The sequence below is a fragment of the Euleptes europaea genome, chromosome 4 (assembly GCF_029931775.1).
Source record: "Euleptes europaea isolate rEulEur1 chromosome 4, rEulEur1.hap1, whole genome shotgun sequence".
Classification (NCBI taxonomy): domain Eukaryota; kingdom Metazoa; phylum Chordata; class Lepidosauria; order Squamata; family Sphaerodactylidae; genus Euleptes; species Euleptes europaea.
The window spans coordinates 53,017,984-53,028,512 of NC_079315.1; positions in this window are offsets into that span (position 1 = coordinate 53,017,984).

Sequence of the window (10,529 nt, forward strand, 5' to 3'; positions counted from 1 at the left end):
GTCCTTGAAACTGTCTTAAATTATCAGGCCAGTTATATCAATCCCCAGCTGTGAATTTTTGGGATTTGTCCCAATGTTTGTATAACTCTGCATAAGGGGGAGGGGGATAATCGACCCATCCAAGAATTTGTAATCTTATAAATTTCAAAGCAAATAACAACTTGTAAGGTACAGTGTGGGTGAGAGTCTGGTATTGCATACATGGAGATCCTCCGGAATAGTTGGATTTGTTACAGGAGTAAGTGATTGCTTTTTTTGTGTAAAATCATTTTTGGTGACTTATGCTGCTGTATTCCTTTCATTTTTTCCCATGCTCCCCTTTCATTAGATTAATACTTCTGCATGCGTAGTTTTTGCAGTATAACTTTTTAATGAATATATACATTTGCATCTACTGCCAGTCATTTGTTACTCACCTCAGGCCTTGCCCTTGCAAATACTTTGCAGCAGGGTATTTTTAATAGGTTCGTTTTATTTTTTGGGACTTGATGCTGGCATTATTTTCTATTCCAATTTGTTAACTGTACCTCTAACCTACACTGAGGTACAGTTTTTCTTCCTTGAATATCAGTGCCTTCTGACCTACGAAAATTTCCACCTGACATTCTTTTATTCTACAGCACAGAAACCAAAGTTGCCTTACTATTCAATGAGCACTTTGTTCTCCCTTTCTTTGAACTTGACCTCATTCATCTTAATGTTTACAAGGCTGTCTTGCTCAGCTCCCTGGTACGGACTTTTTTAGTGAGGGCCACATCACCCATTGTATGTTTCTCAGTAGCAAAATAGGCCCCTGCGTGCTTTTCACACAGAATACATTTGAAAGAAAGTAGAGTTATTTGCCTTCATGCACTTCCATATAGGAAAACTATCCTGTGTGAAATCACAGGCTGACACCAAGCCTCCCATTCACCCACATGTATGAGCCTTCTCTCTTCTCTTTTTGGCTGGTTTGGGATCTCTGTCTAGCATGACTCCCACATCTGTCAAAATCGTGTTTTTAAAAATAAAAGGTACCGGTATCCAAAACTATTGTCTTCTCAGAGCCTTCAGTTGTTAAACCCCCAGCATATTTTTACCACAAATAACAAATTATTGGCAAAATCATGACTGGTGTCTCCTGTATCAATTTCTTTCTTCTCAGAATTTAAGATTGTTAGCATTGTATAAGTAACATAGTAGTGCCAGCATGTAGTGGTTAAGGTGGTGGACTCGGGCCTGGTAGGCCACGGTTCAAACCCTCACTCTGCCAGAAAGCCTGCTGGGTGACCCTGGACCAGTCCTGCGCTCTCTCTCTCAGCCTAACTACATCACAGGGTTGTGGTGAGATAAAATGGAGGAGGGAGAATGATGTACACCACACAGAGCTCTTTGGAGGAAGGACGGGATAAAAATGTACTACATAAAACAAAAATATAGTATATATGTTTATATAACATTTAACAATTCATGTTTTATTCTAGAGTGGTAAGCTGCAGTACTGCAGTCCAAACTCTGCTCACGACTTGAGTTCGATCCCAACGGAAGTTGGTTTCAGGTAGCCGGCTCAAGGTTGACACAGCCTTCTATCCTTTCGAGGTCGGTAAAATAAGTACCCAGCTTGCTGGGGGTAAAGGGAAGATGACTGGGGAAGGCACTGGCAAACCACCCTGCAAACAAAGTCTGCCTAGGAAACGTCAGGATGGGTCAGGAATGACCCGGTGCTTGCACAGGGGACCTTTACCTTTACCTACAATGCCTTAAGATGTTCATTCTCCTGCACAAAAGTAATAGTTCCTGTCTCCTTAGTTTAAAATAATGATGTTTTACTTTCTCTATGGGTTATACCATAGGGTGATAAAATTAAATAGCATGTATTAATCTGATTTCATTTATTACTTTTACCTTCCTGAAGCTCAGATATGATTGGAAATTGTAATGTTTCATGTGGCACTTGAAACTTCTTTTTAAAGTTTAAAAGTTTCCAAAAATCATTTTCTGTTGATTCTTATTGTCTTGCCTCACCAGTTGCCTTGGAAAGTTACATATTTGCATAACAGTTGGCTTTTACTTTCAGTGTTTATATTCTTCAAACTCCATGTGTTTCTGTTTTCTACACAGTTAAAGATAAGGGATGTCAGGCAGTGGCCTTGACACCCCCATGAGGATTTGGGGGAGGGCATGTGACATACCAGAAGTCCGGTGAAAAGCGGAAGTGATGTCATGACTGAGGGAGATGCTCTAGGATTCACTCTATGGTTAAAAAATCAAGGTTTTGCTAAGGAGTGCTCCCTCCCAATGTCATAATGTCACTCCCAGTTTTTGCTTGAAATGATGTAATCCTGGAGTGCCTGCCCTGTTTCCCCCCCCCCCCAGTCTTTGAGGTATTGAAAGGCAATGGATGGGATTGCCAGGATCTCTTGCTATAGCAGGAGATGGCATCGATAGTTTCAGGATTCAATCTGTTTTCAACTACAGTCTTTAGGCCTGGCCCAGAAGTCTTTCCTAAATACTGATGACATTCACTCTTTCATAATCTCCAGATTATCTGGTCTGCTATCCGCGTCTAAGAGTGTTTGGTCATCACACACTAATACCAAATCCCACAGGGTCCAATCCAGAGAGTCCTGTGTTGCTTCATGCACAAATCCCCCTTCTGCCTGTTATGAAAACATGGTCAGTGCTTTCACCTTGACCAATACCTATCACCTTTGGGGAATGAAAATGCAATGGAAGTGACTAGTCCTCTCTTTTCAAACATAGATTATAAGCGTGATGGTATGTGGTTTATAGGAGCTCTGTTATTTCTACAGAAGTTCTCATGCAGCACCTTTTACCCAGAGTGGACTGGAATCCGAATATCCATCTCTACAAAGATCATCCTTGCAGGTTTCTTAATCTACCCACCATGTAGTTGAAGAGAAACAGATTAGATTTGCTGTTGCAAGGCTGCCTGGGAGGGGGCAACCAAGGGGATAACATTCTGGGGTACTTTTTATCTCAAAGGCCTATGGAGCTGAGCAGGTCATAGGATTTCTTTCATGTAACGTTAGGGTTGGATCGTGTGTGTATAAAGTATGGGCCCTGAGGAAATTCTGGTCTATGGGGCTGTGGTGGCCCCTTGGCAGCCCTGGAACTATGTGCTGTATGCAAAACCATGTTGACCTCAGTAGAATTTTATATATAAATAGCCATTAGCACTCAGCAAAATATTATCATCAACTGTTAAGCCCCTTTTAGCTGATGTGAAAGGGACACACCAAAACCAACAGCATTCCCACAATGCACTTGGAAAGCTACAAGCACATTCATACATGACAATAAGTGTGATTGCTACTGTGCATTGATGGCATGAGGTTGAATTCTTTGGTGTGATGAAATTGAAGATATGATGTAATAATGGAACCATGCTCATGTCTGCAGGACCTTGTGGGCTCTGTCTTGAACAAATAAGGATTGTATCAGTTTATCTGAAACTAGGTTATCTTGCCTTTTGGCATAAAGTTATCTGAAATAAAAGTGTGTTTTAAATTAAAAATAAAACTGTGGAGAAAGGCACGTAGCCCTTGATCCTTGAAGGAGCACAAAGCCCATCAAAATTAGATTAAATCTGAGGGCTGAATGTAATATCTTAGGTGACTGAAGATAGCAAGTAAATCAAGTTTATTATTTTACTTCTCTAAATTTGAGTAAATGTTAGCAGAAGTAACCAGGAAGAACCATTAAAGGTGACAGGATATTTTGATAGATTAGTTTCTGTCAAATTAAGGTGAAAACATTATTGGGCTTGGCATTATATCAGCATATGATTAATGTTTGTTATATTATACTCTTGGAATGAAAAATAAAATGTGGGAGAACCTCTTCACATTTGATAAGAATGTGCATAATTAAAAAGTGAAATGTTACTTGGTTTTATGTGAAATCAATCACTTTAATTGGAAAGGAGTATCCCTTATTTCTGTTGATAATTGGGCTCTTGATAATTTTAAACCAGGATTCATGACAGTTTGTGATAAATTGGTTCCTTTTAAGCTAAAAGAAGCTCAGAAGCTATAATTACCCATGGATTATTCCTTGATGGTTCGAAGAGCTTGATCAAAGAGATTGGAAGAAGATACGGAAAGAAACTGTTAGTACATGAAGATTTATTGGAGTTTAAAGCTCCTAAATAAGCGTGCATTTGCAGCACAAACAAAGGCTTATGTAATATGTGAAATCCCAGAAAAATTGGATCATCTGAAGCACAGACAGAAGAATGTGATATTTTAATAAATGAATTAATGTGTGCAGCATTTTGGCAGAAAAAAATTACATATCCAAACTGTGGCCACCAACATCATTTTTGAGGAAAATTTAACCATTTAAAAATTGTTGTGAGGGGCCAACCCTGATGTTTCGGCTAATTTGGCACTTGAAAAGGTACAGGGGAGGGCAAGATCAACTGGTGCTGCCACAGCATGGGCCCAATAAAATTTTAAACAGCTAAATTCCCCTCTAAAATGCTGTTGGTTGGACCTGTGACAGCCATAATGTAGTTTGGCCCTCTGTTTAGTCAATGTAGCTGCTAGGAAGAATTCAGGCTTGATTTGATCCAGAACCCTCTTATTTGTCTTTTTGTGGCAGTCCACCATGTCTGTAAAACTCCTCCAACACCACTTCAGATGAATACATTTTCTTTCTGTCAGCTTCCTTCACTGTCTAACTTTCACATCCATACATAAGTAGAGGGGAACACCATAATATGAACTATCTTGATCTTGGTCTCCAGCAAGACTTCCTTACACTTGAGGATCTTTTCTAGTTCCTGTATAACTTCTCTTCCAAGTCTCAATCCCCTGATTTCTGGGGTTGCAGTCTCCCTTTTGGTTGATTATTGAGCTAAGGAATAGAAAATCTTTAACAATTTCCTTTTCTTCATTGTTAGCCTTAAAACTATCTAACTGTGTAGTACCTCAGTAGTAAAATATAATTAGCTAAGCTCCTATATTTATTTATTTTCTTCCCTACACATACATATCCATGTATACTCTAAGCCATAGAAATAAATGTTTAAATTTAAAATGTTAGTGGTAACTGTTGTGGGTGGAGATCAGATCTAATTAGTAACTCCAAAGGCACAGGTCGTTTATGCATGGGTACTTTCAGTCACGTTCGCCCCCGGTCTGTCTCGCTTGTTCCTTGGAGTTATGCATGAGTTTTCCATCCAATAGAGATGACTTCATGGCCAGCCCTCGCTAATCCCGGGACATCCTGTTCCTCTAATAACCCGACTCTTTGATCTCCCCTGAGATTAGTCTGGGTGAAATCACCATGCATTAGGCAAACCATGGGACACAGAAGCTTGGGGGAGTGATGTTTCTCTCACAGAAAGCACTACAGCTAATTACAAAGCACCATGTCAAAGGGTGGAGATTCAAATGCTTCCTGCTTCCTCAGAGTTCTTTTTGAGTAGAAGAAAGGATTTTAAAAATGAGGCTTGGGTTTCTCACCCCAGCCCATTCCTTTTAGAAAGCTCTGTTTTGTTTTTGTTTTCAAAATGCTTTTCAGCATGGCAATTGGGTTTCCATGGGGGGGGGGGTTTCTCTCACAGTTAGCACTACAGCCAATAACAAATCAACGTTTCAAGGGGCGGGGACTCAAATGCTTCTTGATTTGAGCTTGGAGACTGCTGGTGCATAGATTCGCAACAGGAAATTGTGGGTCCAGCAAGCAATGGGCCTCAGGTAAAACTCCCATGCATAAACGACCAAAGTCTACTGGAAATTGGCAGCCATGGATGAAGTCATACCAAATGAGGTTGGCATCTGGCTCATTGAATTGCTGCATCACACACACTAAAAACCTCCATAAGCTACCTCTGCCTTTACCTTTAACTCAAAGATAAATTTTCATTGACCATGACCCAATTGTAATCAGTGACAAATAATACTCCAAATATGTACATTTCTTTAAGAAATGTGGCTAACACATTTCAGCAGAGGCAACACATGGCTATTAGAAGAAGAGTTGGTTTTTATACCCTGCTTTTCTCTACTGAAAGGAGTCTCAGAGCAGCTTACAGCTGCTGTGATGGATACAGGGTTAAATGTAGACTCTGAGACGGGGGAATTCCGTCAGCCAATGCCAGCAGGCAGTGGACGGAGTTTGGTGAGCTGACAGCTAGTCTTCTCTGAGAGAGGGAGAAGATCTGGATCTTTTGGCTCTGAACTCCCAAACTGTGCAGTTGTGTGCTGAGACTCTTAGAACCTGTGGGTTCACATATTACCTAGCTTACATAAACCAAACCGGAATGGTGACAAAGGGAAGATAGGGGTAGAGAGAAAAACCCTTTCATCCGTCAACTATAGCCTCTAAATTACATCTGAGGGCAGCCAAGGGAAACTTTCTCCTCACATAACACTGGTGGCAAGCTTGTGGGTTCAGGGAAGCTAAACCCTCACAGCTGCCTTCTCTCCCCACCCCCAAACAGGTACCTTGTGAGGTAGGCAGGGCTGAGAGAGTTCTGAGAGAACTGTGACTAGCCCAAGGTCACCCAGCAGGCTTCATGTGGAGGAGTGGGGAAACAAACCTTTCCTCTGTTTCTGTGTCTGTTAGAGAAATTGGATTCCCTTTCTTTTTCCAGTGGCTGCTGTTATATTTCTCACACAAGGACCAATTGTGGCTCAAAGAATGTTGCATGGTTATTAAAGCAGATATCTGACTCTGCATCTTTCTGCTGATGGTTCTTGCATCAGTAATCATTTTCGGTGCTCTCCTCTTGCTGAAAACATTACTTGGCCTTCTGTCCTACTATACCACAGTAGGCTTTAGGTGTAAATAGGAAGTATGAGAGATGACAGCTGCTTAGACATGCTGAGAACTTCACAGCAAACACTTGCCAGGTGAAAACATCTATTTTTTAAACCACTGTATCCAGTATCTGAGTTTGGGCCTCGTATTGGTTTATTTGCCCTTTATTAACCACCTAAATTGAACATTGAGTTGGGTAGCTTTGCTGCTGCACAGTAGCCTTGATAGATACATTTTGTTTCTTTGTCTTTTAGCCACTTTCACTTTCATCCATGCTGAGCTCCTTCCCTTCCCCAAGCTCTACCCTCCCCAGGCTCCCCCTCAAATCTCCAGCAATTCTGCAAGCTGGACTTGGCAACCCTAGGCCCACAAGTCCATGCAACACCACAGTGACTTTCTTTGCTCTGTTTAGATCAGGTTAGGCAATGCAGTGCAATATAAGTTTATTGTAACCACAAGGTCATAACAAACACAATAAACGTAAACATAAATACAGATAAGTTATGAAATTACAAAATGCAAAATACCAAAAATGGTTACTCCCCAGTCAAGACCAGGAACTACAATTTAGCCAGATGTCTAACATGGTTGACAGGTAAAAATTTACCTCATTTTAGAAGGTAAGGCAAAAATAGCCACATGTTGATTGACATATGGGAAAACGTCCGCCAGTAGATACTTAATAAGTTTCACATCTGAGCCAGCAAAGTTAATGTGGCCCAGCCACCTTTCCCTTAAAACTTTATAGAAGGGGCAGTGTAGGTAATCTGTTTGGTCCAAGTGCCAAAAGAAATGCCATGTCTACCAGTGAAGATGTTGATCTGCTGAAAGTGTGTGTGTGTGTGTGTGTGTGAGGCAAGGGTTGTATTGGCCAGACATGCCCCAGTGGTGGTGTCAGCGCCACAGGGATTGGACATGGCAGTTGGCTGTGCTGGCCTGGGAAGTGATGACAGGCCTAAGCCACGCCTGTTGCCTTCTACACCGCTGGCCCCACCAGTGCCGCCAATGCTTTGTTTGCTTGGGTGGACATCGGGCCCTGGGTGCCAAGCAAAATGGTCTGCTATGTGGCTATCAGCACACATGCTAGGGATTGCCTACCCCTGGTTTAGGCCTGCAGACTCTGGAGCTGAGAAGGAATGCAAGGAGACGGTACATCACTCCCTGCATGAAACAGTAACTCTGCAGGGAAGAACAGAGCCATGACAGGAGGGGTCAAAGATCCTTTGTGCTTAAGAGCCTATAAAATTTGCAGTCAGCCCTGATTTTATTTACTTAAGAGATCTTAATACTGCTTTTTATTTTAAAAAAATCCAGAAAGGGGTCACATTTTGGAGAGCCAACCTTTCCGTTTCTTCACATGACAAGATTTGGTTTTGTTCCTCTTGCCACTGGGGGGAGCGGTTTTTCATTAATGTTAGCATTTATCAGCTTGTTAGGTTTTACTGTACATTTCTTATCAGAACTCTTCCAGATCTGAAGGTCAAACATCCAGCCTCATGGTCACAGCAGCAAGGTGGAAAGTTACAGTAAACTGAGCAGGAAAATCGATTAAAACGGCATGCCTCTAGAGTGTATCATGGAATGCAAGCACATTACCAATACATAACATAATAAATAAATATTTTTTTTAAAACCTACAAAAAAATAAAAGGAAAAAATTGTCTGGATTTTGCTGAACTTTCTGAAGGCGGCAGCCTCTTGAAGTGTGCGATGGGCCTAATTAGACACTCTGCTATCAACTACCCTGGTATCAATAACCTGAACTTTGGCCAAACTTGATGATGCCTCCGTAGGCCTCCTTGCATCAGTTATTGAACTTTAGTTCTGATTCCATTCTGTAACTGCATTATTTGTGTTAACAGTGAGGAACAGCCTGGTTCTCTGAGTCTGTATCAGGAGCAAACTCTGAGCCCCACCAGCTGATTGCCTGCTTGGGCATAGGATTGCCAACTCCCAGCTTGGCAAATCCCTGGAGAATTGAAGGCAGTGCCTGGAGAGCATGGAGTCTGAAGAGGGGAGAGGGATGAGCAGGGATGTGATGCCATAGCATCCACCCTAGCTATGTCCTCCAAGAGCACTGATCTCTGTAGGCTAGAACTTCATAGCAAACACAAGTTATAATTCCTGGAGAATTCCAGGCCTCACCTAGACATTGGCAACTCTACTTAGGCATACAATTTGGGGATTTATGCAAGTAATATGCAGTGGCCACCCTTACCTGACTATGAGTTTTGCAAAGATTTTTGTGGAACACCCAGTCACCCCCCCTTTATAGCATTGAAGCGCAAGTGTAACAGAGAAGCCAATGTTGTGTGTGTGTGTATATATATATGTGTGTGTGTAAAGTGCCTTCAAGTCGCAGCCGATTTATGGCGACCCCTTTTGGGGTTTTCATGGCAAGAGACTATGGGCATTAACGCATGGGCAGAATGTTCCTGGTTCGCTCCTCTGTTATCCCACAATATTTTAATCCCACAATATTTAAGTCTGGATAATCAAACGCATGACGCCAGCCTATCCCACATTAAGTCTGAAACAAGTAGCTGCTGGAGGCTCCCCGTGCGTTTGAACCAACCATATAATGTGGGATAGTTCGCAGTGCGGGATAGCAGGGGAGTGACATCGCCCAAGGATTGGCTGAGGGGTTATCCAATCAAAGGGCGATTCTCCCCCTTTTTTTCTTGGAACACCAGCGTTCCGGTATACCATCGTCTCAACCTGTTAAGCATTGATCTTCTCAGGCATAAAATGGCTTTTTGGAGTGGGACAGTGGAATGCATACTAGAGTGAGGGAGGTGCGTTGGTGCTACTGAAAAAAAGATGTGGGTATTTTTTTGCTGAGATGTTAGAAAACCGGCAATCTGGTGAAGCTAGCATACCTCAGACGTTTACAGGCATTGCAAACGAACTCACTAGTAGAAGCTGGTGTGGATGACAGGATGGATTGTGCTAGTCCCATGGGCTGTCATTCCAGTCCCAGAGCTCTGGGTTTAGAGATCTTACTGGAAAATCCATTCCACATTTTCTTTGCAACTCTGTTTGTGCTGTAATGTATTTCAATGGAGCTCATGCAAGGCAATTGGCAATCCAGGCTCCTTCAATAGGCTATGCATCCTCTCCCATTGTTTCTAATCGGCTAGCCTGTCATTCATTTTAGTGCATCCCGACTTCACCTCTTTGCTTCGTGGCCAGCCCAGAGGAGAGGGGAAGGAAAGCCTCGTACATTTTTCAGCGTGCCACTTCAGAGGCTCACAACAGCACAGCGGATGGGAACGCGTTGATCAGATTGACGGACCACGTTTTGCTTCCACCCAAAGCTGGAAAGTTGTGCCTTCTCCTTCCGAGTGTAAATAAAGCTGTGTTGTGAGGGCGAGGCAACAAAACTGGCTGGGCTTATTCAAAACAGGACAAAATGGGCATTTTAATTAAAAAGACGGGACGGCCAGGAAATGTGACAAAAAATGGGTCAGCCTATACAAAAGGAAGGTAGGACAGGACTGTGCTTCAGCTGCCATTTGCCTTGGGGTGGGGGCTCAGTCCCCCCTTGCAAGTTCAGGGGGGGCTCGAGGGCTTGAGCCCCCCCCAAGTTTACGCCTATGTGAGGGAGACCAGTAAGGGGCGTGTCCTTGAACGAAAGGAGGTTAGTAGCGAGCTAGTCATGTGATTACACGCACGCCGGCGTTCCAGTAATGTAGCGAAATTAAAAAAAAGTAGCGGTTTAGCACTGAAAAGATCGCTAGAAAACAGGGATTGCTTAA